Here is a 26,340-nt window from a genome sequence, read left to right on the forward strand (position 1 = left end):
CAGCAGTGAGGATCTGTGCTTTCCCAGAAACGCAACATCTCAAGGCGCTCGGCCGCGGCAGAGCCTCTTACCGAAAAGGCAAACATCCGGCTCCTTCTCAAACGAGGAAGGGCCCAGCCCTGAAATCTGTTGCTGCTCTTCACGGTGCCTTGGCACCCTATATACAGGCACAGCAGCAGTGAGGATCTGTGCTTTCCCAGAGACGCAACATCTCATGGCGCTCGGCCGCGGCAGAGCCTCTTGCCGAAAAGGCAAACATTCTGCTCCTTCTCCCACAAGGAAGGGTCCAGCACTGAAAGCTGTTGCTGCTCTTCACGGTGTCTTGGCGCCCCATCTACAGGCACAACAGCACTGGGGACCTGTGCTTTCCAAGAGACGCAAGATCTCTATGGCGCTCGGCCGCGGCAGAGCCTCTTGCCGAAAAGGCAAACGTCCGGCTCCTTCTCCCACAAGGAAGTGCCCAGCCCTGAAAGCTGTTGCTGCTCTTCACCTACCCTTGGAACCCTATCTACAGAGACAACAGCAGTGGGGATCTTTGCTTTCCCAGAGACGCAACATCTCATGGCTCCCGGCTGTGGCAGATCCTCTTGCCGAAAAGGCAAACGTCCGGCTCCTTCTCCCACAAGGAAGGGCCCAGCCCTGAAAGCTCTTGCTGCTCTTCACGGTGCCTTGGCGCCCTATCTACAGGCACAACAGCACTGGGGATCTGTGCTTTCCCAGAGACGCAACATCTCACGGCGCTCGGCCGCGGCAGAGCCTCTTGCCGAAAAGGCAAATGTCCGGCTCCTTCTCCCACAAGGAAGGGCCCAGCCTCAAAGCTCTTGCTGCTCTTCACGGTGTCTTGGCGCCCTATCTACAGGCACAGCAGCAGTGAGGGTCTGTGCTTTCCCAGAGACGCAACATCTCATGGCGCTCGGCCGCGTCAGAGCCTCTTGCCGAAAAGGCAAACGTCCGGCTCCTTCTCCCACAAGGAAGGGCCCAGCCCTGAAAGCTCTTGCTGCTCTTCACCTACCCTTGGAACCCTATCTACAGAGACAACAGCACTGGGGATCTTTGCTTTCCCAGAGACGCAACATCTCACGGCTCCCGGCTGTGGCAGATCCTCTTGCCGAAAACGCAAACGTCCGGCTCCTTCTCCCACAAGGAAGGGCCCAGCCCTGAAAGCTCTTGCTGCTCTTCACGGTGCCTTGGCGCCCTATCTACAGGCACAACAGCAGTGGGGATCTGTGCTTTCCCAGAGACGCAACATCTCAAGGCGCTCGGCCGCGTCAGAGCCTCTTACCGAAAAGGCAAACGTCCGGCTCCTTCTCCCACAAGGAAGGGCCCAGCCCTGAAAGATCTTGCTGCTCTTCACATTACCTTGGCGCCCTATCTACAGGCACAGCAGCAGTGAGGATCTGTGCTTTCCCAGAGATGCAACATCTCAAGGCGCTCGGCCGCGTCAGATCTTCTTACCGAAAAAGCAAACATCCAGCTCCTTAACAAACGAGGAAGGGCCCAGCCCTGAAAGCTGTTGCTGCTCTTCACGGTGCCTTGGCACCCTATCTACAGGCACAACAGCACTGGGGACCTGTGCTTTCCCAGAGACGCAAGATCTCATGGCGCTCGGCCGCGGCACAGCCTCTTGCCGAAAAGGCAAACGTCCGGCTCCTTCTCCCACAAGGAAGGGCCCAGACCTGAAAGCTCTTGCTGCTCTTCACGGTGCCTTGGCACCCTATCTACAGGCACAACAGCAGTGGGGATCTGTGCTTTCCCAGAGACGCAACATCTCATGGCGCTCGGCCTCGGCAGAGCCTCTTGCCGAAAAGGCAAACGACCGGCTCCTTCTCCCACAAGGAAGGGCCCAGCCCTGAAAGCTGTTGCTGCTCTTCACGGTACCTTGGCGCCCTATCTACAGGCACAGCAGCAGTGAGGATCTGTGCTTTCCCAGAGACGCAACATCTCAAGGCGCTCGGCCGCGTCAGAGCCTCTTGCCGAAAAGGCAAACATCCGGCTCCTTCTACCACAAGGAAGGGCCCAGCCCTGAAAGCTGTTGCTGCTCTTCACGGTGCCTTGGCGCCCTATCTACAGGCACAACAGCAGTGGGGATCTGTGCTTTCCCAGAGACGCAACATCTCATGGCGCTCGGCCGCGGCAGAACCTCTTGCCGAAAAGGCAAACGTCCGGCTCCTTCTCCCACAGGGAATGGCCCAGCCCTGAAAGCTCTTGCTGCTCTTCACGGTGTCTTGGCGCCCTATCTACAGGCACAGCAGCAGTGAGGATCTGTGCTTTCCCAGAAACGCAACATCTCAAGGCGCTTGGCCGCGTCAGAGCCTCTTACCGAAAAGGCAAACATCCGACTCCTTCTCAAACGAGGATGGGCCCAGCCCTGAAAGCTGTTGCTGCTCTTCACGGTGCCTTGGCACCCTATATACAGGCACAGCAGCAGTGAGGATCTGTGCTTTCCCAGAGACGCAACATCTCATGGCGCTCGGCCGCGGCAGAGCCTCTTGCCGAAAAGGCAAACGTTCTGCTCCTTCTCCCACAAGGAAGGGTCCAGCACTGAAAGCTGTTGCTGCTCTTCACGGTGCCTTGGCCCCCTGTCTACAGAGACAACAGCACTGGGGATCTTTGCTTTCCTAGAGACGCAACATCTCATGGCGCTCGGCCGCGGCAGAGCCTCTTGCCGAAAAGGCAAACGTCCGGCTCCTTCTCCCACAAGGAAGGGCCCAGCCCTGAAAGCTGTTGCTGCTCTTCACGGTGCCTTGGCAACCTATCTACAGGCACAACAGTACTGGGTATCTGTGCTTTCCCAGAGACGCAACATGTCAAGGCGCTCGGCCGCGGCAGAGCCTCTTACCGAAAAGGCAAACGTCCGGCTCCTTCTCCCACAAGGATGGGGCCAGCCCTGAAACCTCTTGCTGCTCTTCACGGTGTCTTGGCGCCCTATCTACAGGCACAGCAGCAGTGGGGATCTGTGCTTTCCCAGAGACGCAACATCTCATGGCGCTCGGCCGCGGCAGAGCCTCTTGCCGAAAAGGCAAACGTTCTGCTCCTTCTCGCACAAGGAAGGGCCCAGCCCTGAAAGCTGCTGCTGCTCTTCACGGTGCCTTGGCGCCCTATCTACGGGCACAACAGCAGTGGGGATCTGTGCTTTCCCAGAGACGCAACATCTCATGGCGCTCGTCCTCGGCAGAGCCTCTTGCCGAAAAGGCAAACGTCCGGCTCCTTCTCCCACAAGGAAGGGCCCAGCCCTGAAAGCTCTTGCTGCTCTTCACGGTACCTTGGCGCCCTATCTACAGGCACAGCAGCAGTGAGGATCTGTGCTTTCCCAGAAACGCAACATCTCAAGGCGCTCGGCCGCGGCAGAGCCTCTTACCGAAAAGGCAAACATCCGGCTCCTTCTCAAACGAGGAAGGGCCCAGCCCTGAAATCTGTTGCTGCTCTTCACGGTGCCTTGGCACCCTATATACAGGCACAGCAGCAGTGAGGATCTGTGCTTTCCCAGAGACGCAACATCTCATGGCGCTCGGCCGCGGCAGAGCCTCTTGCCGAAAAGGCAAACATTCTGCTCCTTCTCCCACAAGGAAGGGTCCAGCACTGAAAGCTGTTGCTGCTCTTCACGGTGCCTTGGCGCCCCATCTACAGGCACAACAGCACTGGGGACCTGTGCTTTCCAAGAGACGCAAGATCTCTATGGCGCTCGGCCGCGGCAGAGCCTCTTGCCGAAAAGGCAAACGTCCGGCTCCTTCTCCCACAAGGAAGGGCCCAGCCCTGAAAGCTGTTGCTGCTCTTCACCTACCCTTGGAACCCTATCTACAGAGACAACAGCAGTGGGGATCTTTGCTTTCCCAGAGACGCAACATCTCATGGCTCCCGGCTGTGGCAGATCCTCTTGCCGAAAAGGCAAACGTCCGGCTCCTTCTCCCACAAGGAAGGGCCCAGCCCTGAAAGCTCTTGCTGCTCTTCACGGTGCCTTGGCGCCCTATCTACAGGCACAACAGCACTGGGGATCTGTGCTTTCCCAGAGACGCAACATCTCACGGCGCTCGGCCGCGGCAGAGCCTCTTGCCGAAAAGGCAAATGTCCGGCTCCTTCTCCCACAAGGAAGGGCCCAGCCTCAAAGCTCTTGCTGCTCTTCACGGTGTCTTGGCGCCCTATCTACAGGCACAGCAGCAGTGAGGGTCTGTGCTTTCCCAGAGACGCAACATCTCATGGCGCTCGGCCGCGTCAGAGCCTCTTGCCGAAAAGGCAAACGTCCGGCTCCTTCTCCCACAAGGAAGGGCCCAGCCCTGAAAGCTCTTGCTGCTCTTCACCTACCCTTGGAACCCTATCTACAGAGACAACAGCACTGGGGATCTTTGCTTTCCCAGAGACGCAACATCTCACGGCTCCCGGCTGTGGCAGATCCTCTTGCCGAAAACGCAAACGTCCGGCTCCTTCTCCCACAAGGAAGGGCCCAGCCCTGAAAGCTCTTGCTGCTCTTCACGGTGCCTTGGCGCCCTATCTACAGGCACAACAGCAGTGGGGATCTGTGCTTTCCCAGAGACGCAACATCTCAAGGCGCTCGGCCGCGTCAGAGCCTCTTACCGAAAAGGCAAACGTCCGGCTCCTTCTCCCACAAGGAAGGGCCCAGCCCTGAAAGATCTTGCTGCTCTTCACATTACCTTGGCGCCCTATCTACAGGCACAGCAGCAGTGAGGATCTGTGCTTTCCCAGAGATGCAACATCTCAAGGCGCTCGGCCGCGTCAGATCTTCTTACCGAAAAAGCAAACATCCAGCTCCTTAACAAACGAGGAAGGGCCCAGCCCTGAAAGCTGTTGCTGCTCTTCACGGTGCCTTGGCACCCTATCTACAGGCACAACAGCACTGGGGACCTGTGCTTTCCCAGAGACGCAAGATCTCATGGCGCTCGGCCGCGGCACAGCCTCTTGCCGAAAAGGCAAACGTCCGGCTCCTTCTCCCACAAAGGAAGGGCCCAGCCCTGAAAGCTGTTGCTGCTCTTCACGGTGCCTTGGCAACCTATCTACAGGCACAACAGCACTGGGGATCTGTGCTTTCCCAGAGACGCAACATCTCATGGCGCCTGGCTGTGGCAGAGCCTCTTGCTGAAAAGGCAAACGTCCGGCTCCTTCTCCCACAAGGATGCGGCCAGCCCTGAAAGCTGTTGCTGCTCTTCACGGTGCCTTGGTGCCCTATATACAGGCACAGCAGCAGTGGGGATCTGTGCTTTCCCAGAGACGCAACATCTCATGGCGCTCGGCCGCGGCAGAGCCTCTTGCCGAAAAGCCAAACGTTCTGCTCCTTCTCGCACAAGGAAGGGTCCAGCACTGAAAGCTGTTGCTGCTCTTCACGGTGCCTTGGCGCCCCATCTACAGGCACAAAAGCAGTGGGGACCTGTGCTTTCCAAGAGACGCAAGATCTCTATGGCGCTCGGCCGCGGCAGAGAATCTTGACGAAAAGGCAAACGTCCGGCTCCTCCCACAAGGGTGGGGCCAGCCCTGAAATCTGTTGCTGCTCTTCACGGTGTCTTGGCGCCCTATCTACAGGCACAGCAGCACTGGGGATCTGTGCTTTCCCAGAGACGCAACATCTCCTGGCGCTCGGCCGCGGCAGAGCCTCTTGCCGAAAAGGCAAACGTCCGGCTCCTTCTACCACAAGGAAGGGCCCAGCCCTGAAAGCTCTTGCTGCTCTTCACGGTGCCTTGGCACCCTATCTACAGGCACAGCAGCAGTGGGGATCTGTGCTTTCCCAGAGACGCAACATCTCATGGCGCTCGGCCGCGGCAGAGCCTCTTGCTGAAAAGGCAAACGTCCGGCTCCTTCTCCCACAAGGAAGGGCCCAGCCCTGAAAGCTGTTGCTGCTCTTCACGGTGCCTTGGCGCCCTATCTATAGGCACAACAGCAGTGAGGATCTGTGCTTTCCCAGAGACGCAACATCTCATGGCGCTCGACCGCGTCAGATCCTCTTGCCGAAAAGGCAAACTTCCGGCTCCTTCTCCCACAAGGAAGGGTCCAGCACTGAAAGCTGTTGCTGCTCTTCACAGTGCCTTGGCGCCCCATCTACAGGCACAACAGCACTGGGGACCTGTGCTTTCCAAGAGACGCAAGATCTCTATGGCGCTCGGCCGCGTCAGAGCCTCTTGCCGAAAAGGCAAACGTCCGGCTCCTCCCACAAGGATGGGGCCAGCCCTGAAATCTGTTGCTGCTCTAAACGGTGTCTTGGCGCCCTATCTACAGGCACAGCAGCAGTGGGGATCTGTGCTTTCCCAGAGACGCAACATCTCATGGCACTCGGCCGCGGCAGAGCCTCTTGCCGAAAAGGCAAAAGTCCGGCTCCTCCCACAAGGATGGGGCCAGCCCTGAGAGCTGTTGCTGCTCTTCACGGTGTCTTGGCGCCCTATCTACAGGCACAGCAGCAGTGGGGATCTGTGCTTTCCTAGAGACGCAACATCTCATGGCGCTCGGCCGCGGCAGAGCCTCTTGCCGAAAAGGCAAACGTCCGGCTCATTCTCCCACAAGGAAGGGCCCAGCCCTGAAAGCTCTTGCTGCTCTTCACCTACCCTTGGAACCCTAACTACAGGCACAACAGCAGTGGGGATCTGTGCTTTCCCAGAGACGCAACATCTCATGGCTCCCGGCTGTGGTAGAGCCTCTTGCCGAAAAGGCAAACGTCCGGCTCCTTCTCCCACAAGGAAGGGCCCAGCCCTGAAAGCTCTTGCTGCTCTTCACGGTGCCTTGGCGCCCTATCTACAGGCACAACAGCAGTGGGGATCTGTGCTTTCCCAGAGATGCAACATCTCATGGCGCTCGGCCGCGGCAGAGCCTCTTGCCGAAAAGGCAAACGTCCGGCTCCTTCTCGCACAAGGAAGGGCCCAGCCCTGAAAGCTCTTGCTGCTCTTCACGGTGCCTTGGCGCCCTATCTACAGGCACAACAGCAGTGGGGATCTGTGCTTTCCCAGAGACGCAACATCTCATGGCGCTCGGCCGCGGCAGAGCCTCTTGCCGAAAAGGCAAACGTCCGGCTCATTCTCCCACAAAGGAAGGGCCCAGCCCTGAAAGCTGTTGCTGCTCTTCACGGTGCCTTGGCACCCTATCTACAGGCACAACAGCAGTGGGGATCTGTGCTTTCCCAGAGACGCAACATCTCATGGCGCTCCTCCGCGGGAGAGCCTCTTGCCGAAAAGGCAAACATCCGGCTCCTTCTCCCACAAGGAAGGGTCCAGCACTGAAAGCTGTTGCTGCTCTTCACGGTGCCTTGGCACCCTATCTACAGGCACAACAGCAGTGGGGATCTGTGCTTTCCCAGAGACGCAAGATCTCATGGCGCCCGGCTGTGGCAGAGCCTCTTACCGAAAAGGCAAACATTCGGCTCCTTCTCAAACGAGGAAGGGCCCAGCCCTGAAAGCTGTTGCTGCTCTTCACGGTTCCTTGGCACCCTAACTACAGGCACAGCAGCAGTGAGGATCTGTGCTTTCCCAGAGACGCAACATCTCATGGCGCTCGGCCGCGTCAGAGCCTCTTGCCGAAAAGGCAAACGTCCGGCTCCTCCCACATGGATGGGGCCATCCCTGTAAGCTGTTGCTGCTCTTCACGGTGTCTTGGCGTCCTATCTACAGGCACAACAGCAGTGGGGATCTGTGCTTTCCCAGAGACGCAACATCTCATGGCGCTCGGCCGCGGCAGAGCCTCTTGCCGAAAAGGCAAACGTCCGGCTCCTTCTCCCACAAGGAAGGGCCCATCCGTGAAAGCTGTTGCTGCTCTTCACGGTGCATAGGGACCTTATCTACAGGCACAACAGCAGTGGGGATCTGTGCTTTCCCAGAGACGCAACATCTCATGGCGCTCGGCCGCGGCAGAGCCTCTTGCCGAAAAGGCAAACGTCCGGCTCCTTCTCCCACAAGGATGCGGCCAGCCCTGAAAGCTGTTGCTGCTCTTCACGGTGCCTTGGTGCCCTATCTACAGAGACAACAGCACTGGGGATCTTTGCTTTCCCAGAGACGCAACATCTCATGGCGCCTGGCTGTGGCAGAGCCTCTTGCTGAAAAGGCAAACGTCCGGCTCCTTCTCCCACAAGGATGCGGCCAGCCCTGAAAGCTGTTGCTGCTCTTCACGGTGCCTTGGTGCCCTATATACAGGCACAGCAGCAGTGGGGATCTGTGCTTTCCCAGAGACGCAACATCTCATGGCGCTCGGCCGCGGCAGAGCCTCTTGCCGAAAAGCCAAACGTTCTGCTCCTTCTCGCACAAGGAAGGGTCCAGCACTGAAAGCTGTTGCTGCTCTTCACGGTGCCTTGGCGCCCCATCTACAGGCACAAAAGCAGTGGGGACCTGTGCTTTCCAAGAGACGCAAGATCTCTATGGCGCTCGGCCGCGGCAGAGAATCTTGACGAAAAGGCAAACGTCCGGCTCCTCCCACAAGGGTGGGGCCAGCCCTGAAATCTGTTGCTGCTCTTCACGGTGTCTTGGCGCCCTATCTACAGGCACAGCAGCAGTGGGGATCTGTGCTTTCCCAGAGACGCAACATCTGATGGCGCTCGGCCGCGGCAGAGCCTCTTGCCGAAAAGGCAAACGTCCGGCTCCTTCTACCACAAGGAAGGGCCCAGCCCTGAAAGCTCTTGCTGCTCTTCACGGTGCCTTGGCACCCTATCTACAGGCACAGCAGCAGTGGGGATCTGTGCTTTCCCAGAGACGCAACATCTCATGGCGCTCGGCCGCGGCAGAGCCTCTTGCTGAAAAGGCAAACGTCCGGCTCCTTCTCCCACAAGGAAGGGCCCAGCCCTGAAAGCTGTTGCTGCTCTTCACGGTGCCTTGGCGCCCTATCTATAGGCACAACAGCAGTGAGGATCTGTGCTTTCCCAGAGACGCAACATCTCATGGCGCTCGACCGCGTCAGATCCTCTTGCCGAAAAGGCAAACTTCCGGCTCCTTCTCCCACAAGGAAGGGTCCAGCACTGAAAGCTGTTGCTGCTCTTCACAGTGCCTTGGCGCCCCATCTACAGGCACAACAGCACTGGGGACCTGTGCTTTCCAAGAGACGCAAGATCTCTATGGCGCTCGGCCGCGTCAGAGCCTCTTGCCGAAAAGGCAAACGTCCGGCTCCTCCCACAAGGATGGGGCCAGCCCTGAAATCTGTTGCTGCTCTAAACGGTGTCTTGGCGCCCTATCTACAGGCACAGCAGCAGTGGGGATCTGTGCTTTCCCAGAGACGCAACATCTCATGGCACTCGGCCGCGGCAGAGCCTCTTGCCGAAAAGGCAAAAGTCCGGCTCCTCCCACAAGGATGGGGCCAGCCCTGAGAGCTGTTGCTGCTCTTCACGGTGTCTTGGCGCCCTATCTACAGGCACAGCAGCAGTGGGGATCTGTGCTTTCCTAGAGACGCAACATCTCATGGCGCTCGGCCGCGGCAGAGCCTCTTGCCGAAAAGGCAAACGTCCGGCTCATTCTCCCACAAGGAAGGGCCCAGCCCTGAAAGCTCTTGCTGCTCTTCACCTACCCTTGGAACCCTAACTACAGGCACAACAGCAGTGGGGATCTGTGCTTTCCCAGAGACGCAACATCTCATGGCTCCCGGCTGTGGTAGAGCCTCTTGCCGAAAAGGCAAACGTCCGGCTCCTTCTCCCACAAGGAAGGGCCCAGCCCTGAAAGCTCTTGCTGCTCTTCACGGTGCCTTGGCGCCCTATCTACAGGCACAACAGCAGTGGGGATCTGTGCTTTCCCAGAGATGCAACATCTCATGGCGCTCGGCCGCGGCAGAGCCTCTTGCCGAAAAGGCAAACGTCCGGCTCCTTCTCGCACAAGGAAGGGCCCAGCCCTGAAAGCTCTTGCTGCTCTTCACGGTGCCTTGGCGCCCTATCTACAGGCACAACAGCAGTGGGGATCTGTGCTTTCCCAGAGACGCAACATCTCATGGCGCTCGGCCGCGGCAGAGCCTCTTGCCGAAAAGGCAAACGTCCGGCTCATTCTCCCACAAAGGAAGGGCCCAGCCCTGAAAGCTGTTGCTGCTCTTCACGGTGCCTTGGCACCCTATCTACAGGCACAACAGCAGTGGGGATCTGTGCTTTCCCAGAGACGCAACATCTCATGGCGCTCCTCCGCGGGAGAGCCTCTTGCCGAAAAGGCAAACATCCGGCTCCTTCTCCCACAAGGAAGGGTCCAGCACTGAAAGCTGTTGCTGCTCTTCACGGTGCCTTGGCACCCTATCTACAGGCACAACAGCAGTGGGGATCTGTGCTTTCCCAGAGACGCAAGATCTCATGGCGCCCGGCTGTGGCAGAGCCTCTTACCGAAAAGGCAAACATTCGGCTCCTTCTCAAACGAGGAAGGGCCCAGCCCTGAAAGCTGTTGCTGCTCTTCACGGTTCCTTGGCACCCTAACTACAGGCACAGCAGCAGTGAGGATCTGTGCTTTCCCAGAGACGCAACATCTCATGGCGCTCGGCCGCGTCAGAGCCTCTTGCCGAAAAGGCAAACGTCCGGCTCCTCCCACATGGATGGGGCCATCCCTGTAAGCTGTTGCTGCTCTTCACGGTGTCTTGGCGTCCTATCTACAGGCACAACAGCAGTGGGGATCTGTGCTTTCCCAGAGACGCAACATCTCATGGCGCTCGGCCGCGGCAGAGCCTCTTGCCGAAAAGGCAAACGTCCGGCTCCTTCTCCCACAAGGAAGGGCCCATCCGTGAAAGCTGTTGCTGCTCTTCACGGTGCATAGGGACCTTATCTACAGGCACAACAGCAGTGGGGATCTGTGCTTTCCCAGAGACGCAACATCTCATGGCGCTCGGCCGCGGCAGAGCCTCTTGCCGAAAAGGCAAACGTCCGGCTCCTTCTCCCACAAGGATGCGGCCAGCCCTGAAAGCTGTTGCTGCTCTTCACGGTGCCTTGGTGCCCTATCTACAGGCACAACAGCAGTGGGGATCTGTGCTTTCCCAGAGACGCAACAGCTCAAGGCGCTCGGCCGCAGCAGAGCCTCTTGCCGAAAAGGCAAACGTCCGGCTCCTCCCACAAGGATGGGGCCAGCCCTGAAAGCTGTTGCTGCTCTTCACGGTGTCTTGGCGCCCTATCTACAGGCACAGCAGCAATGCGGATCTGTGCTTTCCTAGAGACGCAACATCTCAAGGCGCTCGGCCACGGCAGAGCCTCTTGCCGAAAAGGCAAAAGTCGGGCTCCTTCTCCCACAAGGAAGGGCCCAGCCCTGAAAGCTGTTGCTGCTCTTCACCTACCCTTGGAACCCTATCTACAGGCACAACAGCAGTGGGGATCTGTGCTTTCCCAGAGACGCAACATCTCATGGCTCCCGGCTGTGGTAGAGCCTCTTGCCGAAAAGGCAAACGTCCGGCTCCTTCTCCCACAAGGAAGGGCCCAGCCCTCAAAGCTCTTGCTGCTCTTCACGGTGCCTTGGTGCCCTATCTACAGGCACAACAGCAGTGGGGATCTGTGCTTTCCCAGAGATGCAACATCTCATGGCGCTCGGCCGCGGCAGAGCCTCTTGCCGAAAAGGCAAACGTCCGGCTCCTTCTCGCACAAGGAAGGGCCCAGCCCTGAAAGCTCTTGCTGCTCTTCACGGTGCCTTGGCGCCCTATCTACAGGCACAACAGCAGTGGGGATCTGTGCTTTCCCAGAGACGCAACATCTCATGGCGCTCGGCCGCGGCAGAGAATCTTGACGAAAAGGCAAACGTCCGGCTCATTCTCCCACAAAGGAAGGGCCCAGCCCTGAAAGCTGTTGCTGCTCTTCACGGTGCCTTGGCACCCTATCTACAGGCACAACAGCAGTGGGGATCTGTGCTTTCCCAGAGACGCAACATCTCATGGCACTCCTCCGCGGGAGAGCCTCTTGCCGAAAAGGCAAACATCCGGCTCCTTCTCCCACAAGGAAGGGTCCAGCACTGAAAGCTGTTGCTGCTCTTCACGGTGCCTTGGCACCCTATCTACAGGCACAACAGCAGTGGGGATCTGTGCTTTCCCAGAGACGCAAGATCTCATGGCGCCCGGCTGTGGCAGAGCCTCTTACCGAAAAGGCAAACATTCGGCTCCTTCTCAAACGAGGAAGGGCCCAGCCCTGAAAGCTGTTGCTGCTCTTCACGGTGCCTTGGCACCCTAACTACAGGCACAGCAGCAGTGAGGATCTGTGCTTTCCCAGAGACGCAACATCTCATGGCGCTCGGCCGCGTCAGAGCCTCTTGCCGAAAAGGCAAACGTCCGGCTCCTCCCACATGGATGGGGACATCCCTGTAAGCTGTTGCTGCTCTTCACGGTGTCTTGGCGTCCTATCTACAGGCACAACAGCAGTGGGGATCTGTGCTTTCCCAGAGACGCAACATCTCATGGCGCTCGGCCGCGGCAGAGCCTCTTGCCGAAAAGGCAAACGTCCGGCTCCTTCTCCCACAAGGAAGGGCCCATCCGTGAAAGCTGTTGCTGCTCTTCACGGTGCATAGGGACCTTATCTACAGGCACAACAGCAGTGGGGATCTGTGCTTTCCCAGAGACGCAACATCTCATGGCGCTCGGCCGCGTCAGAGCCTCTTGCCGAAAAGGCAAACGTCCAGCTCCTTCTCCCACAAGGAAGGGCCCAGCCCTGAAAGCTGTTGCTGCTCTTCACGGTGCCTTGGCACCCTATCTACAGGCACAACAGCAGTGGGGATCTGTGCTTTCCCAGAGACGCAACATCTCATGGCGCTCGGCTGCGGCAGAGCCTCTTGCCGAAAAGGCAAACGTCCGGCTCCTTCTCCCACAAGGATGCGGCCAGCCCTGAAAGCTGTTGCTGCTCTTCACGGTGCCTTGGTGCCCTATCTACAGGCACAACAGCAGTGGGGATCTGTGCTTTCCCAGAGACGCAACAGCTCAAGGCGCTCGGCCGCAGCAGAGCCTCTTGCCGAAAAGGCAAACGTCCGGCTCCTCCCACAAGGATGGGGCCAGCCCTGAAAGCTGTTGCTGCTCTTCACGGTGTCTTGGCGCCCTATCTACAGGCACAGCAGCAATGGGGATCTGTGCTTTCCTAGAGACGCAACATCTCAAGGCGCTCGGCCACGGCAGAGCCTCTTGCCGAAAAGGCAAAAGTCGGGCTCCTTCTCCCACAAGGAAGGGCCCAGCCCTGAAAGCTGTTGCTGCTCTTCACCTACCCTTGGAACCCTATCTACAGGCACAACAGCACTGGGGACCTGTGCTTTCCCAGAGACGCAACATCTCATGGCTCCCGGCTGTGGCAGAGCCTCTTGCCGAAAAGGCAAACGTCCGGCTCCTTCTCCCACAAGGAAGGGCCCAGCCCTGAAAGCTCTTGCTGCTCTTCACGGTGCCTTGGCACCCTATCTACAGGCACAGCAGCAGTTGGGATCTGTGCTTTCCCAGAGACGCAACATCTCATGGCGCTCGGCCGCGTCAGAGCCTCTTGCCGAAAAGGCAAACGTCCGGCTCATTCTCCCACAAAGGAAGGGCCCAGCCCTGAAAGCTGTTGCTGCTCTTCACGGTGCCTTGGCACCCTATCTACAGGCACAGCAGCAGTGGGGATCTGTGCTTTCCCAGAGACGCAACATCTCATGGCGCTCGGCCGCGTCAGAGACTCTTGCCGAAAAGGCAAACGTCCGGCTCCTTCTCCCACAAGGAAGGGCCCAGCCCTGAAAGCTGTTGCTGCTCTTCACGGTGCCTTGGCGCCCTATCTACACAGACAACAGCAGTGGGGATCTTTGCTTTCCTAGAGACGCAACATCTCATGGCGCTCGGCCGCGGAAGAGCCTCTTGCCGAAAAGGCAAACGTCCGGCTCCTTCTCCCACAAGGAAGGGCCCAGCCCTGAAAACTGTTGCTGCTCTTCACGGTGCCTTGGCACCCTATCTACAGGCACAACAGCACTGGGGATCTGTGCTTTCCCAGAGACGCAACATCTCATGGCGCCCATATGTGGCAGAGCCTCTTGCCGAAAAGGCAAACGTCCGGCTCCTTCTCCCACAAGGGTGGGGCCAGCCCTGAAATCTGTTGCTGCTCTTCACGGTGTCTTGGCGCCCTATCTACAGGCACAGCAGCAGTGAGGATCTGTGCTTTCCCAGAGACGCAACATCTCATGGCGCTCGGCCGCGGCAGAGCCTCTTGCCGAAAAGGCAAACGTCCGGCTCCTTCTCCCACAAGGAAGGGCCCAGCCCTGAAAGCTGTTGCTGCTCTTCACGGTGCCTTGGCACCCTATCTACAGGCACAACAGCACTGGGGACCTGTGCTTTCCCAGAGACGCAACATCTCATGGCGCTCGGCCGCGGCAGAGCCTCTTGCCGAAAAGGCAAACGTCCGGCTCCTCCCACAAGGATGGGGCCAGCCCTGAAAGCTGTTGCTGCTCTTCACGGTGTCTTGGCGCCCTATCTACAGGCACAGCAGCAGTGAGGATCTGTGCTTTCCCAGAGACGCAACATCTCATGGCGCTCGGCCGCAGCAGAGCCTCTTGCCGAAAAGGCAAACGTCCGGCTCCTTCTCCCACAAGGATGGGCCCAGCCCTGAAAGCTGTTGCTGCTCTTCACCTACCCTTGGAACCCTATCTACAGGCACAACAGCACTGGGGATCTGTGCTTTCCCAGAGACGCAACATCTCATGGCTCCCGTCTGCGGCAGAGCCTCTTGCCGAAAAGGCAAACGTCCGGCTCCTTCTCCCACAAGGAAGGGCCCAGCCCTGAAAGCTCTTGCTGCTCTTCACGGTGCCTTGGCGCCCTATCTACAGGCACAGCAGCAGTTGGGATCTGTGCTTTCCCAGAGACGCAACATCTCATGGCGCTCGGCCGCGTCAGAGCCTCTTGCCGAAAAGGCAAACGTCCGGCTCATTCTCCCACAAAGGAAGGGCCCAGCCCTGAAAGCTGTTGCTGTTCTTCACGGTGCCTTGGCACCCTATCTACAGGCACAGCAGCAGTGGGGATCTGTGCTTTCCCAGAGACGCAACATCTCATGGCGCTCGGCCGCGTCAGAGACTCTTGCCGAAAAGGCAAACGTCCGGCTCCTTCTCCCACAAGGAAGGGCCCAGCCCTGAAAGCTGTTGCTGCTCTTCACGGTGCCTTGGCGCCCTATCTACACAGACAACAGCAGTGGGGATCTTTGCTTTCCTAGAGACGCAACATCTCATGGCGCTCGGCCGCGCCAGAGCCTCTTGCCGAAAAGGCAAACGTCCGGCTCCTTCTCCCACAAGGAAGGGCCCAGCCCTGAAAGCTGTTGCTGCTCTTCACGGTGCCTTGGCACCCTATCTACAGGCACAACAGCACTGGGGATCTGTGCTTTCCCAGAGACGCAACATCTCATGGCGCCCATATGTGGCAGAGCCTCTTGCCGAAAAGGCAAACGTCCGGCTCCTTCTCCCACAAGGGTGGGGCCAGCCCTGAAATCTGTTGCTGCTCTTCACGGTGTCTTGGCGCCCTATCTACAGGCACAGCAGCAGTGGGGATCTGTGCTTTCCCAGAGACGCAACATCTCATGGCGCTCGGCCGCGGCAGAGCCTCTTGCCGAAAAGGCAAACGTCCGGCTCCTTCTACCACAAGGAAGGGCCCAGCCCTGAAAGCTGTTGCTGCTCTTCACGGTGCCTTGGCACCCTATCTACAGGCACAACAGCACTGGGGACCTGTGCTTTCCCAGAGACGCAACATCTCATGGCGCTCGGCCGCGGCAGAGCCTCTTGCCGAAAAGGCAAACGTCCGGCTCCTCCCACAAGGATGGGGCCAGCCCTGAAAGCTGTTGCTGCTCTTCACGGTGTCTTGTCGCCCTATCTACAGGCACAGCAGCAGTGAGGATCTGTGCTTTCCCAGAGACGCAACATCTCATGGCGCTCGGCCGCAGCAGAGCCTCTTGCCGAAAAGGCAAACGTCCGGCTCCTTCTCCCACAAGGAAGGGCCCAGCCCTGAAAGCTGTTGCTGCTCTTCACGGTGCCTTGGCACCCTATCTACAGGCACAACAGCAGTGAGGATCTGTGCTTTCCCAGAGACGCAACATCTCAAGGCGCTCGGCCGCGGCAGAGCCTCTTACCGAAAAGGCAAACATCCGGCTCCTTCTCAAACGAGGAAGGGCCCAGCCCTGAAATCTGTTGCTGCTCTTCACGGTGCCTTGGCACCCTATATACAGGCACAGCAGCAGTGAGGATCTGTGCTTTCCCAGAGACGCAACATCTCATGGCGCTCGGCCGCGGCAGAGCCTCTTGCCGAAAAGGCAAACGTTCTACTCCTTCTCCCACAAGGAAGGGTCCAGCACTGAAAGCTGTTGCTGCTCTTCACGGTGCCTTGGCGCCCCATCTACAGGCACAACAGCACTGGGGACCTGTGCTTTCCAAGAGACGCAAGATCTCTATGGCGCTCGGCCGCGGCAGAGCCTCTTGCCGAAAAGGCAAACGTCCGGCTCCTTCTCCCACAAGGATGGGGCCAGCCCTGAAACCTGTTGCTGCTCTTCACGGTGTCTTGGCGCCCTATCTACAGGCACAGCAGCAGTGGGGATCTGTGCTTTCCCAGAGACGCAACATCTCATGACGCTCGGCCGCGGCAGAGCCTCTTGCCGAAAAGGCAAACGTCCGGCTCCTCCCACAAGGATGGGGCCAGCCCTGAAATCTGTTGCTGCTCTAAACGGTGTCTTGGCGCCCTATCTACAGGCACAGCAGCAGTGGGGATCTTTGCTTTCCCAGAGACGCAACATCTCATGGCGCTCGGCCGCGGCAGAGCCTCTTGCCGAAAAGGCAAACGTCCGGCTCCTTCTCCCACAAGGAAGGGCCCAGCCCTGAAAGCTGTTGCTGCTCTTCACGGTGCCTTGGCACCCTATCTACAGGCACAACAGCACTGGGGACCTGTGCTTTCCCAGAGACGCAACATCTCATGGCGCTCGGCCGCGTCAGCGCCTCTTGCCGAAAAGGCAAACGTCCGGCTCCTTCTCGCACAAGGAAGGGCCCAGCCCTGAAAGCTCTTGCTGCTCTTCACGGTACCTTGGTGCCCTATCTACAGGCACAGCAGCAGTGAGGATCTGTGCTTTCCCAGAGACGCAACATCTCAAGGCGCTCGGCCGCGGCAGAGCCTCTTACCGAAAAGGCAAACATTCGGCTCCTTCTCAAACGAGGAAGGGCCCAGCCCTGAAAGCTGGTGCTGCTCTTCACGGTTCCTTGGCACCCTAACTACAGGCACAGCAGCAGTGAGGATCTGTGCTTTCCCAGAGACGCAACATCTCATGGCGCTCGGCCGCGGCAGAGCCTCTTGCCGAAAAGGCAAACGTCCGGCTCCTTCTCCCACAAGGATGCGGCCAGCCCTGAAAGCTGTTGCTGCTCTTCACGGTGCCTTGGTGCCCTATCTACAGGCACAACAGCAGTGGGGATCTGTGCTTTCCCAGAGACGCAACAGCTCAAGGCGCTCGGCCGCAGCAGAGCCTCTTGCCGAAAAGGCAAACGTCCGGCTCCTCCCACAAGGATGGGGCCAGCCCTGAAAGCTGTTGCTGCTCTTCACGGTGTCTTGGCGCCCTATCTACAGGCACAGCAGCAATGCGGATCTGTGCTTTCCTAGAGACGCAACATCTCAAGGCGCTCGGCCACGGCAGAGCCTCTTGCCGAAAAGGCAAAAGTCGGGCTCCTTCTCCCACAAGGAAGGGCCCAGCCCTGAAAGCTGTTGCTGCTCTTCACCTACCCTTGGAACCCTATCTACAGGCACAACAGCAGTGGGGATCTGTGCTTTCCCAGAGACGCAACATCTCATGGCGCCCGGCTGTGGCAGAGCTTCTTGCCGAAAAGGCAAACGTCCGGCTCCTTCTCCCACAAGGAAGGGCCCAGCCCTGAAAGCTCTTGCTGCTCTTCACGGTACCTTGGCGCCCTATCTACAGGCACAGCAGCAGTGAGGATCTGTGCTTTCCCAGAGACGCAAGATCTCTATGGCGCTCGGCCGCGGCAGAGCCTCTTGCCGAAAAGGCAAACATTCGGCTCCTTCTCAAACGAGGAAGGGCCCAGCCCTGAAAGCTGTTGCTGCTCTTCACGGTTCCTTGGCACCCTAACTACAGGCACAGCAGCAGTGAGGATCTGTGCTTTCCCAGAGACGCAACATCTCATGGCGCTCGGCCGCGGCAGAGCCTCTTGCCGAAAAGGCAAACGTCCGGCTCCTCCCACAAGGATGGGGCCAGCCCTGAAAGCTGTTGCTGCTCTTCACGGTGTCTTGGCGCCCTATCTACACAGACAACTGCAGTGGGGATCTTTGCTTTCCTAGAGACGCAACATCTCATGGCGCTCGGCCGCGGAAGAGCCTCTTGCCGAAAAGGCAAACGTCCGGCTCCTTCTCCCACAAGGAAGGGCCCAGCCCTGAAAGCTGTTGCTGCTCTTCACGGTGCCTTGGCACCCTATCTACAGGCACAACAGCACTGGGGATCTGTGCTTTCCCAGAGACGCAACATCTCATGGCGCCCATATGTGGCAGAGCCTCTTGCCGAAAAGGCAAACGTCCGGCTCCTTCTCCCGCAAGGGTGGGGCCAGCCCTGAAATCTGTTGCTGCTCTTCACGGTGTCTTGGCGCCCTATCTACAGGCACAGCAGCAGTGGGGATCTGTGCTTTCCCAGAGACGCAACATCTCATGGCGCTCGGCCGCGGCAGAGCCTCTTGCCGAAAAGGCAAACGTCCGGCTCCTTCTCAAACGAGGAAGGGCCCAGCCCTGAAAGCTGTTGCTGCTCTTCACGGTGCCTTGGCACCCTATCTACAGGCACAACAGCACTGGGGACCTGTGCTTTCCCAGAGACGCAACATCTCATGGCGCTCGGCCGCGGCAGAGCCTCTTGCCGAAAAGGCAAACGTCCGGCTCCTCCCACAAGGATGGGGCCAGCCCTGAAAGCTGTTGCTGCTCTTCACGGTGTCTTGGCGCCCTATCTACAGGCACAGCAGCAGTGAGGATCTGTGCTTTCCCAGAGACGCAACATCTCATGGCGCTCGGCCGCAGCAGAGCCTCTTGCCGAAAAGGCAAACGTCCGGCTCCTTCTCCCACAAGGATGGGCCCAGCCCTGAAAGCTGTTGCTGCTCTTCACCTACCCTTGGAACCCTATCTACAGGCACAACAGCACTGGGGATCTGTGCTTTCCCAGAGACGCAACATCTCATGGCTCCCGGCTGTGGCAGAGCATCTTGCCGAAAAGGCAAACGTCCGGCTCATTCTCCCACAAAGGAAGGGCCCAGCCCTGAAAGCTGTTGCTGATCTTCACGGTGCCTTGGCACCCTATCTACAGGCACAGCAGCAGTGGGGATCTGTGCTTTCCCAGAGACGCAACATCTCATGGCGCTCGGCCGCGTCAGAGCCTCTTGCCGAAAAGGCAAACGTCCGGCTCCTTCTCCCACAAGGGTGGGGCCAGCCCTGAAATCTGTTGCTGCTCTTCACGGTGTCTTGGCGCCCTATCTACAGGCACAGCAGCAGTGGGGATCTGTGCTTTCCCAGAGACGCAACATCTCATGGCGCTCGGCCGCGGCAGAGCCTCTTGCCAAAAAGGCAAACGTCCGGCTCCTTCTACCACAAGGAAGGGGCCAGCCCTGAAAGCTGTTGCTGCTCTTCACGGTGCCTTGGCACCCTATCTACAGGCACAACAGCACTGGGGACCTGTGCTTTCCCAGAGACGCAACATCTCATGGCGCTCGGCCGCGGCAGAGCCTCTTGCCGAAAAGGCAAACGTCCGGCTCCTCCCACAAGGATGGGGCCAGCCCTGAAAGCTGTTGCTGCTCTTCACGGTGTCTTGTCGCCCTATCTACAGGCACAGCAGCAGTGAGGATCTGTGCTTTCCCAGAGACGCAACATCTCATGGCGCTCGTCCGCAGCAGAGCCTCTTGCCGAAAAGGCAAACGTCCGGCTCCTTCTCCCACAAGGAAGGGCCCAGCCCTGAAAGCTGTTGCTGCTCTTCACAGTGCCTTGGCACCCTATCTACAGGCACAACAGCAGTGAGGATCTGTGCTTTCCCAGAGACGCAACATCTCATGGCGCTCGGCCGCGTCAGAGCCTCTTGCCGAAAAGGCAAACGTCCGGCTCCTTCTCCCACAAGGAAGGGCCCAGCCCTAAAAGCTGTTGCTGCTCTTCACGGTGCCTTGGTGCCCTATCTACAGAGACAACAGCAGTGGGGATCTTTGCTTTCCCAGAGACGCAACATCTCATGGCGCTCGGCCGCGGCAGAGCCTCTTGCCGAAAAGGCAAACGTCCGGCTCCTTCTCCCACAAGGAAGGGCCCAGCCCTGAAAGCTGTTGCTGCTCTTCACGGTGCCTTGGCACCCTATCTACAGGCACAACAGCACTGGGGATCTGTGCTTTCCCAGAGACGCAACATCTCATGGCGCTCGGCCGCGGCAGAGCCTCTTGCCGAAAAGGCAAACGTCCGGCTCCTTCTCCCACAAGGAAGGGTCCAGCCCTGAAAGCTGTTGCTGCTCTTCACGGTGCCTTGGCGCCCCATCTACAGGCACAACAGCACTGGGGATCTGTGCTTTCCAAGAGACACAAGATCTCTATGGCGCTCGGCCGCGGCAGAGCCTCTTGCCGAAAAGGCAAACGTCCGGCTCCTCCCACAAGGATGGGGCCAGCCCTGAAATCTGTTGCTGCTCTAAACGGTGTCTTGGTGCCCTATCTACAGGCACAGCAGCAGTGGGGATCTGTGCTTTCCCAGAGACGCAACATCTCATGGCGCTCGGCCGCGGCAGAGCCTCTTGCCGAAAAGGCAAACGTCCGGCTCCTTCTCCCACAAGGAAGGGCCCAGCCCTGAAAGCTGTTGCTGCTCCTCACGGTGCCTTGGCACCCTATCTACAGGCACAACAGCACTGGGGACCTGTGCTTTCCCAGAGACGCAACATCTCATGGCGCTCGGCCGCGTCAGAGCCTCTTGCCGAAAAGGCAAACGTCCGGCTCCTTCTCCCACAAGGAAGGGCCCAGCCCTGAAAGCTCTTGCTGCTCTTCACGGTGCCTTGGCACCCTATCTACAGGCACAACAGCAGTGGGGATCTGTGCTTTCCCAGAGACGCAACATCTCATGGCGCCCGGTTGTGGCAGAGCTTCTTGCCGAAAAGGCAAACGTCCGGCTCCTTCTCCCACAAGGAAGGGCCCAGCCCTGAAAGCTCTTGCTGCTCTTCACGGTACCTTGGCGCCCTATCTACAGGCACAGCAGCAGTGAGGATCTGTGCTTTCCCAGAGACGCAACATCTCATGGCGCTCGGCCGCGGCAGAGCCTCTTGCCGAAAAGGCAAACATTCGGCTCCTTCTCAAACGAGGAAGGGCCCAGCCCTGAAAGCTGTTGCTGCTCTTCACGGTTCCTTGGCACCCTAACTACAGGCACAGCAGCAGTGAGGATCTGTGCTTTCCCAGAGACGCAACATCTCATGGCGCTCGGCCGCGGCAGAGCCTCTTGCCGAAAAGGCAAACGTCCGGCTCCTCCCACAAGGATGGGGCCAGCCCTGAAAGCTGTTGCTGCTCTTCACGGTGTCTTGGCGCCCTATCTACAGGCACAGCAGCAGTGGGGATCTGTGCTTTCCTAGAGACGCAACATCTCATGGCGCTCGGCCGCGGCAGAGCCTCTTGCCGAAAAGGCAAACGTCCGGCTCCTTCTCCCACAAGGAAGGGCCCAGCCCTGAAAGCTCTTGCTGCTCTTCACGTACCCTTGGAACCCTATCTACAGGCACAACAGCAGTGGGGATCTGTGCTTTCCCAGAGACGCAACATCTCATGGCTCCCGGCTGTGGCAGAGCCTCTTGCCGAAAAGGCAAACGTCCGGCTCCTTCTCCCACAAGGAAGGGCCCAGCCCTCAAAGCTGTTGCTGCTCTTCACGGTGCCTTGGCGCCCTATCTACAGGCACAGCAGCAGTGGGGATCTGTGCTTTCCCAGAGACGCAACATCTCATGGCGCTCGGCCGTGGCAGAGCCTCTTGCCGAAAAAGCAAACGTCCGGCTCATTCTCCCACAAAGGAAGGGCCCAGCCCTGAAAGCTGTTGCTGCTCTTCACGGTGCCTTGGCACCCTATCTACAGGCACAACAGCAGTGGGGATCTGTGCTTTCCCAGAGACGCAACATCTCATGGCGCTCCTCCGCGGCAGAGCCTCTTGCTGAAAAGGCAAACATCCGGCTCCTTCTCCCACAAGGAAGGGCCCAGCCCTGAAAGCTCTTGCTGCTCTTCACGGTGCCTTGGCACCCTATCTACAGGCACAACAGCAGTGGGGATCTGTGCTTTCCCAGAGACGCAAGATCTCATGGCGCCCGGCTGTGGCAGAGCTTCTTGCCAAAAAGGCAAACGTCCGGCTCCTTCTCCCACAAGGAAGGGCCCAGCCCTGAAAGCTCTTGCTGCTCTTCACGGTACCTTGGCGCCCTATCTACAGGCACAGCAGCAGTGAGGATCTGTGCTTTCCCAGAGACGCAAAATCTCAAGGCGCTCGGCCGCGGCAGAGCCTCTTACCGAAAAGGCAAACATTCGGCTCCTTCTCAAACGAGGAAGGGCCCAGCCCTGAAAGCTGTTGCTGCTCTTCACGGTGCCTTGGCACCCTAACTACAGGCACAGCAGCAGTGAGGATCTGTGCTTTCCCAGAGACGCAACATCTCATGGCGCTCGGCCGCGGCAGAGCCTCTTGCCGAAAAGGCAAACGTCCAGCTCCTTCTCCCACAGGAAGGGCCCAGCCCTGAAAGCTCTTGCTGCTCTTCACGGTGCCTTGGCACCCTATCTACAGGCACAACAGCACTGGGGATCTGTGCTTTCCCAGAGACGCAACATCTCATGGCGCCCATATGTGGCAGAGCCTCTTGCCGAAAAGGCAAACGTCCGGCTCCTTCTCCCACAAGGATGCGGCCAGCCCTGAAAGCTGTTGCTGCTCTTCACGGTGCCTTGGTGCCCTATATAAAGGCACAGAAGCACTGGGGATCTGTGCTTTCCCAGAGACGCAACATCTCATGGCGCTCGGCCGCGGCAGAGCCTCTTGCCGAAAAGGCAAACGTTCTGCTCCTTCTTGCACAAGGAAGGGTCCAGCACTGAAAGCTGTTGCTGCTCTTCACGGTGCCTTGGCGCCCCATCTACAGGCACAACAGCAGTGGGGACCTGTGCTTTCCAAGAGACGCAAGATCTCTATGGCGCTCGGCCGCGGCAGAGCATCTAGACGAAAAAGAGAACGTCCGGCTCCTCCCACAAGGAAGGGTCCAGCACTGAAAGCTGTTGCTGCTCTTCACGGTGCCTTGGCGCCCTATCTACAGGCACAGCAGCAGTGGGGATCTGTGCTTTCCCAGAGACGCAACATCTCATGGCGCTCGGCCGCGGCAGAGCCTCTTGCCAAAAAGGCAAACGTCCGGCTCCTTCTCGCACAAGGAAGGGCCCAGCCCTGAAAGCTATTGCTGCTCTTCACGGTGCCTTGGCACCCTATCTACAGGCACAACAGCACTGGGGACCTGTGCTTTCCCAGAGACGCAACATCTCATGGCGCTCGGCCGCGGCAGAGCCTCTTGCCGAAAAGGCAAACGTCCGGCTCCTTCTCCCACAAGGATGGGGCCAGCCCTGAAAGCTCTTGCTGCTCTTCACGGTGTCTTGGCGCCCTATCTACAGGCACAGCAGCAGTGGGGATCTGTGCTTTCCCAGAGACGCAACATCTCATGGCGCTCGGCCGCGGCAGAGCCTCTTGCCGAAAAGGCAAACGTCCGGCTCCTTCTCCCACAAGGAAGGGCCCAGCCCTGAAAGCTGTTGCTGCTCTTCACGGTGTCTTGGTGCCCTATCTACACAGACAACAGCAGTGGGGATCTGTGCTTTCCCAGAGACGCAACATCTCATGGCGCTCGGCCGCGGCAGAGCCTCTTGCCGAAAAGGCAAACGTCCGGCTCCTTCTCCCACAAGGAAGGGCCCAGCCCTGAAAGCTGTTGCTGCTCTTCACGGTGCCTTGGCACCCTATCTACAGGCACAACAGCACTGGGGATCTGTGCTTTCCCAGAGACGCAACATCTCATGGCGCCCATATGTGGCAGAGCCTCTTGCCGAAAAGGCAAACGTCCGGCTCCTTCTCCCACAAGGATGGGGCCAGCCCTGAAAGCTGTTGCTGCTCTTCACGGTGCCTTGGTGCCCTATCTACAGGCACAGAAGCACTGGGGATCTGTGCTTTCCCAGAGACGCAACATCTCATGGCGCTCGGCCGCGGCAGAGCCTCTTGCCCAAAAGGCAAACGTTCTGCTCCTTCTTGCACAACGAAGGGTCCAGCACTGAAAGCTGTTGCTGCTCTTCACGGTGCCTTGGCGCCCCATCTACAGGCACAACAGCAGTGGGGACCTGTGCTTTCCAAGAGACGCAAGATCTCTATGGCTCTCGGCTGCGGCAGAGCCTCTTGACGAAAAAGCGAACGTCCGGCTCCTCCCACAAGGGTGGGCCCAGCCCTGAAATCTGTTGCTGCTCTTCACGGTGTCTTGGCGCCCTATCTACAGGCACAGCAGCAGTGGGGATCTGTGCTTTCCCAGAGACGCAACATCTCATGGCGCTCGGCCGCGGCAGAGCCTCTTGCCGAAAAGGCAAACGTCCGGCTCCTCCCACAAGGATGGGGCCAGCCCTGAAAGCTGTTGCTGCTCTTCACGGTGCCTTGGCACCCTATCTACAGGCACAACAGCACTGGGGACCTGTGCTTTCCCAGAGACGCAACATCTCATGGCGCTCGGCCGCGGCAGAGCCTCTTGCCGAAAAGGCAAACGTCCGGCTCCTCCCACAAGGATGGGGCCAGCCCTGAAAGCTGTTGCTGCTCTTCACGGTGTCTTGGCGCCCTATCTACAGGCACAGCAGCAGTGGGGATCTTTGCTTTCCCAGAGACGCAACATCTCATGGCGCTCGGCCGCGGCAGAGCCTCTTGCCGAAAAGGCAAAAGTCCGGCTCCTTCTCCCACAAGGAAGGGCCCAGCCCTGAGAGCTCTTGCTGCTCTTCACGGTGCCTTGGCACCCTATCTACAGGCACAACAGCAGTGAGGATCTGTGCTTTCCCAGAGACGCAACATCTCATGGCGCTCGACCGCGGCAGAGCCTCTTGCCGAAAAGGCAAACGTCCGGCTCCTTCTCCCACAAGGAAGGGTCCAGCACTGAAAGCTGTTGCTGCTCTTCACGGTGCCTTGGCGCCCCATCTACAGGCACAACAGCACTGGGGACCTGTGCTTTCCAAGAGACGCAAGATCTCTATGGCGCTCAGCCGCGGCAGAGCCTCTTGACGAAAAGGCAAACGTCCGGCTCCTCCCACAATGATGGGGCCAGCCCTGAAATCTGTTGCTGCTCTAAACGGTGTCTTGGCGCCCTATCTACAGGCACAGCAGCAGTGGGGATCTGTGCTTTCCCAGAGACGCAACATCTCATGGCGCCCGGCTGTGGCAGAGCTTCTTGCCGAAAAGGCAAACGTCCGGCTCCTTCTCCCACAAGGAAGGGCCCAGCCCTGAAAGCTCTTGCTGCTCTTCACGGTACCTTGGTGCCCTATCTACAGGCACAACAGCACTGGGGACCTGTGCTTTCCCAGAGACGCAACATCTCATGGCGCTCGGCCGCGGCAGAGCCTCTTGCCGAAAAGGCAAACGTCCGGCTCCTTCTCCCACAAGGATGGGGCCAGCCCTGAAAGCTCTTGCTGCTCTTCACGGTGTCTTGGCGCCCTATCTACAGGCACAGAAGCAGTGGGGATCTGTGCTTTCCCAGAGACGCAACATCTCATGGCGCTCGGCCGCGGCAGAGCCTCTTGCCGAAAAGGCAAACGTCTGGCTCCTTCTCCCACAAGGAAGGGCCCAGCCCTGAAAGCTGTTGCTGCTCTTCACGGTGCCTTGGCACCCTATCTACAGGCACAACAGCAGTGAGGATCTGTGCTTTCCCAGAGACGCAACATCTCATGGCGCTCGGCCGCGGCAGAGCCTCTTGCCGAAAAGGCAAACGTCCGGCTCCTTCTCCCACAAGGAAGGGCCCAGCCCTGAAAGCTGTTGCTGCTCTTCACGGTGCCTTGGTGCCCTATCTACACAGACAACAGCAGTGGGGATCTTTGCTTTCCCAGAGACGCAACATCTCATGGCGCTCGGCCGCGGCAGAGCCTCTTGCCGAAAAGGCAAACGTCCGGCTCCTTCTCCCACAAGGAAGGGCCCAGCCCTGAAAGCTGTTGCTGCTCTTCACGGTGCCTTGGCACCCTATCTACAGGCACAACAGCAGTGGGGATCTGTGCTTTCCCAGAGACGCAACATCTCATGGCGCCCATATGTGGCAGAGCCTCTTGCCGAAAAGGCAAACGTCCGGCTCCTTCTCCCACAAGGATGGGGCCAGCCCTGAAAGCTCTTGATGCTCTTCACGGTGCCTTGGTGCCCTATATACAGGCACAGAAGCACTGGGGATCTGTGCTTTCCCAGAGACGCAACATCTCATGGCGCTCGGCCGCGGCAGAGCCTCTTGCCGAAAAGGCAAACGTTCTGCTCCTTCTTGCA

The sequence above is a fragment of the Harpia harpyja genome, chromosome 4 (assembly GCF_026419915.1).
Source record: "Harpia harpyja isolate bHarHar1 chromosome 4, bHarHar1 primary haplotype, whole genome shotgun sequence".
Classification (NCBI taxonomy): domain Eukaryota; kingdom Metazoa; phylum Chordata; class Aves; order Accipitriformes; family Accipitridae; genus Harpia; species Harpia harpyja.